Consider the following 5,000-nt stretch of genomic DNA (forward strand, 5'->3'; position numbering starts at 1 on the left):
CCCACAAAAAAAAAAAAAACCCCCCCCCAAAAAAAAAAAAAAAAACCCACCCCCAAAAAAAAAAAAAACCCCCCCCCCCAAAAAAAAAAAAAAACCCAACACGAATATCAACCTGTCCACCGGCAGGGCTTCGGAGCTCAGAGGCATTGCAATAAAATTTACGGCGTCCTTAACAACTCCCAAGTAAAAGCATTAAAATTCCCTTTAATTGAGAAAACATTGATTTTTAACTCTGGGAAGAACGAACCCGTAATTTAATTGCAAACTTTCACCGACAGAGCAGCATCTCAGGGAGGCCACATTCCATCTTTAATAGAGCCACTTTATGAAGTGATAAAAACAAAGAAAACCTGACAAACAGAGAGACAGCTGCAATTGCGAAAGAAAAGTTATTTGCCTTCTCTTTCCCTCTTCGTAGCTCCAAATTATCGCACTCTTCCCTCCCCTTTCACCCCCCACCCCCCGATAACAAAACACAAGTGTAAAAGCAAAGGATTTGGGGTCCGGGGGAGAAGCAGTAGTTCATATTCTAAATAACGTTTGCCTTTACCAGGCAAGGAGTGATGCCAAGAGGTTTAAGGGAACATTTCACAAAATGGTAGCCTTTTTAAAAAAGGAAAGTAATCGGATAGAATTTCCTTACTTTCCCTTGTTCGTTAAAAAAAAAAAAAAATCCTTGCTGAGGGGGAAGGAAAGGGAAATCCCACCCTCGCTTTCTATCTTATTTCTGTATCGGTTTTTGGTATTATAGGAGAGTAAAGAAGTTTTTGTTTGGTGGTTTTTCATTGATCAGTCACTCTGAGCTAATGTAATTATCCTCATCAATAGAAGGCTGCAGAGAGAATCATTATGTGGGTGACATTGATAAATGATCACCCAAGAGCTGCCTTTTCTCTTGGGCACCCCCACATATGACCCTCCCACATACACAAGGTAGCCATAGAAACACCTTGAGATCCTCAAACACTGCTGCAAATGGGAGAACACAGAGAAAGCGAGAGAAACCCAACTTCACACACTTTCTGTCCCTCCTGAAGCCTCCCTCCCATAGCACGGAGCCACCGAGCCGGGCTCCGCTCTGCCCCGCGGCCGCGCAGCTCCGGCCCCGCTCCCGGCACCACAATTAAGCATTTGGGGGGTTGGGGGCGTTAAGGGGCTCCCTTCTTTTCTCCTTCTCTCCCTCTCTCTTTTTTTTTTCTTTCTCTGGAAGAGTTAGGCAATGAGGTTGCAGGCACCGCATGGATGTGCTGCTCTTCCTCTACGCGCATTGTGGAACCCTCTCGTTTGAAAGTGGCTCCCAGAGATGCGCAGCTACAATATCCCCTCTCCCCTGTAGCGCGTCCCTGACAAAATGGACAAACCCCAATTATTAGCAGAGATTATTTTTTTTAAGCTACGGGACGAAGAAGATTCTGTATTCCTTGCTAGGGCAAAGATTAATGCTTTTTTCCGGCCGCAGACCCTCTTTTTATGTAAGCAAATTCTAAAATATTGAGAGCAGTAATTGATTCATAATGATCCATAAATCGATGCAAGGAAGGGGCCGAGGGTGTTTATTTATTTTATTCCTAAAGCTGCAAGTAAAGTAGCTTTGACACCGTGCGGGGATGAAGGGGAGGAGTTGTTTAGCCGTGCGGGGTCATCCATCATCACTGTCGCAGAGACTCTGCCCAGAGGAGCAACCTCCCTTCTGTCTGCCTCTTTCTCGCCACCAAAACTATTAATATTAAAATCCGCCCGCAAACCTTTCCCCCCACCCGCCCCGAACCTCGCACCGTCCTTCTCAGCTCAGGGATGCGGGGTTTCCCCCGCGCGGGAGCGGGCTCGCCCTTCCTCCGCGCCATCGGCTTGTATTTTTCCCCAAAAGTGCTGTCAGGAGAGTGAAACCCCCGGCCCCCTTCTCCTCGGGGGGTGGGGGGGTGGCAGGGGAGACCCGTCGGGCAGAGACACCCCCCATCCCCGCCGCCCCCGCGCCCGGAGCCCTCTCCTGCCCCTCCGCGCAGCGCAGCGCGGGGACGCGGCCGCGCCTGGGAAAGGGATTGGGGCACATGGCGGGGGTTCCCCCCAGCACACCGGCCCCAGAGGGGCGGCCGGCGGACCCTCGCTCCCCCCGGGAGGCGGTGGGAGCTGCCGGAGCGACGGGCAAAACACCCCGCCGGGAGAGCGGGTCCAGCCGGTGCCTCCGCCGCACCCCATCCGTCCCCGGCCCCTCCCGGCCCCCGGGCCCCCGCAAACCTGGTCTGGGGCAATTTTCTCTCCCTGGCTCTCTCTGCGGCTTACGAGTGAGAGGGGGCAGCGCCCGGCTCCCCCCCCGGCATCTCCTCTTCGGCCCCGCGGTGCCCGCTCGCCTCGGCGGGCAGGGCTCGGGCGGCCGCGGCGGCGGAGGTGGGCTCCCCTCCTCTCTTCGCTTTAACGGCAGCAAAATCTGGAAGAAAAATCCCTCGGTTGTGGTGACTGCGACTTCCAGCCCAGACCCGCTCGGAGAAATGGAAATTCGGGATTATAAACATGTGTGTGTGTAAACAAAAGGTGTTTCTTCTGTTACCCTTCGTTTCCCACAGCATAAGCAATTTTTATTCAGACTAGAGTATTTTCTTTAACACTATACCGCTGTCAAAACATTATTCCCGTTTTGGTTGCTTTTGACAGCTGAGCAGTTCTTAAAAATACCAAAATCGGAACCTTCCATGCTAAACAGTAAATCTCAGATGGAGAAATCTCTGCACGTTATTGTACCTTGGATTTCAGCAACACATCTCACGGAGAGCACAGCCCAAAAGGAGGGGGGAAAGGAAAGAAAATAAAAGACAACACAGCATTGCAAATATTTAGTTCATTATAAAAAACAATATTCTACTACGGATAAAATCTTCCCTGTCCTTCTACCAGTGCCAGGAGGTTTTCTGACATTTCTCCTCAAATTGTACAGAAAAGATCTGCAAGGAAATAAAGTACTGACTAAAAATAAAAAGAAGAAGAAGAAGAAAAAGAAGCCTCTCGTTTAAAGTGCTAACACAAACAATCTTGCCGTCATATTTTCTGCATCCACAATAATCAGAGAATTTGGAAAACGGGAACCCGGGCTGTGCTCTTCTTACACGACTGAAGGGTCGATGTGATTTTAACCAGGAGAGAGAGCATCAAAGCCAAGCAGTGAATTATCATCCTTTAAATTTCATACGAATGCCTTAAAAAGACGCCCACAAAGCAGGACCCGACTGCTAAATAAATCCTCACACCCATTCTACTGGCATCCTCCTTCTGTCGCCAGCAGCGTGGGTCCATTTACTCAGCTCAGAAATTAAACATTAACTACGAGGCTGAGCCTCTTTCCACATTCCAAAGGTAAAAGTTGTCAGTCAAAGTTTTTAATAACACCCCGGCCAGTTGGAATGAGGAGGAGGAGAGGGACGGAGGAGAAGAGTTACAAATTTACAGATGTTGAAGTTGGTAACGTTTGTTTCCTAGAAAGTTAAGGTAATTACAAGCCCTTATCCACTCCTCTCCTCCCAGAGCTTTCTCCTGCTCCTCGGGCCCCATCCTGCCCTCACTGACTGAGCGGTGCCACTGAGGGCAGGGAAGGGTGGCCGTGGCACACAGCGGTGATGTCTTCCTACTTCAAACTCTCCTTTAGTTGCTTCAAAATGCCACTAGATTTCGTTTAAGTAAAACCAAACCCTCACCCATGATTCTACACCAGCTGTTTATACACAAAATGTCAAACATTTTCGCTCATTGCTGATGGACCTTTTTTTTTCCTTCTGAAAATAATTGAAGCAAAGCAAAGCAGTAAAGCTATCTCAGAAGCTAGATTATGCAGTCCTCACACAGGTAAAACTCTCATTAAACTCAAAGCTGCTCTTCTCCTCCTAAAAGTTCCAAAACTACTCCTGCATCACAGCCCTTCTTGCCCTGTGAGCTAAACAGCTGGAGCTAAGGCCTGTGGTGGTTACGGATGCACATACATGTACACTTAACACTCATGGGCCTACTGGTGTGTCTGGGCCTTCACAACTCAAACTCAGCACAGATACTAGACACAGCTCTCTGAAATACAAGCTGGTGAAAGAATATTTCAAATGTTGTTTAATCTGGCATAAATATAATATCGATAATCAGCAGAAATATATAACCTCAGATGTTCTTTCACGCAATTATTCTATTAATGCCGATGACAAGCTTGCTTTTGATTTTTCCAACCTTTCTTCTCAATACCGACAAGGAATGTGTTTGAGACATCTCTCCCAATAACTTCAGTTTCTCCTAAGCATGATTAAAAACACAAAAGCCTAACAAAAAATCAAAAATGAAATATTTATTACCGCATTTTGTGACTTAACACCTTTTTTTTTTTTCTTTTTAAAACATAACGTCACAGTCCTCATACAAGTATTTTAATGTAAATTTTGACAAAGCTTAAAGGTAACAGCATTTTCTTCTAGTGAGGAACACGTGCTGAGAAAGGAAGAATTCATGGACATACAATACCAATTCCACAGCAGATCTGATACTAGCAAAAACATTCTTTTTTTTTTTCAATTGAGGTAAACACATAGAATATCTAACATGAAACAATTAATAGACCGAACTCTGTACGAAGTTTGTTACAGTATTCTCTTGCTTTTTTTTCCCAAGCTTTGAGTTCATGATAAAGTCCTAGGTTTGGTGCAAAGACCGTTAGTAACTTCTTTCATTGAGGAAAGCTGCCCAACTTTTAGTTTTGTTTTGTCCAAAGCCAAGGCTCAGAACTACTGGAAGAAGCTCCTGCTCTCTCTGTTCTGTCTTTTAAATCTTCACCTGCGAGCTCTTTGAAGAAGAGTCCAAAAAAAAAAAATAGATTGGGGAGGAATGGGGAGAGACTTAATGAAGCACAAACTATAAAGATCTGTTTGAAACTAAAGGACACATTTTATGAAGGAACAAAACGAGGGAATGGCAAGGCCTTCTTGGAACAGTCTTCTGAGTGGTGAGAGACCCAGCAAGACTTTTCGTCTTCATCT

The 5,000-nt window shown here is 46.3% G+C and overlaps 1 protein-coding gene and 1 long non-coding RNA gene across 3 annotated transcripts in view; both read right to left on the reverse strand.

The window, feature by feature from the left end:
• Nucleotides 1–2,501, reverse strand: part of LOC106887994 — a 13,327-nt gene extending 10,826 nt beyond the window's left edge. Inside the window, exon 1 of the long non-coding RNA XR_001412022.1 lies at nucleotides 2,236–2,501. This is a non-coding gene — a long non-coding RNA (uncharacterized LOC106887994). The remainder of the gene's footprint in view (nucleotides 1–2,235) is intronic.
• Nucleotides 2,502–4,290: 1,789 nt separating this feature from the next.
• The window catches only part of MEIS2 (Meis homeobox 2), a 171,664-nt gene continuing 170,954 nt past the window's right edge, over nucleotides 4,291–5,000 (reverse strand). For both annotated transcript variants that reach the window (XM_014941903.1, XM_014941902.1), the window contains exon 11: nucleotides 4,291–5,000. This exon is cut by the window's right edge and continues 763 nt beyond it. The gene's annotated coding sequence lies outside the window, so the exon portion shown is untranslated.

This window comes from Calidris pugnax, unplaced genomic scaffold (assembly GCF_001431845.1).
Source record: "Calidris pugnax isolate Ruff unplaced genomic scaffold, ASM143184v1 scaffold56, whole genome shotgun sequence".
NCBI classification, from domain to species: Eukaryota; Metazoa; Chordata; class Aves; order Charadriiformes; family Scolopacidae; genus Calidris; species Calidris pugnax.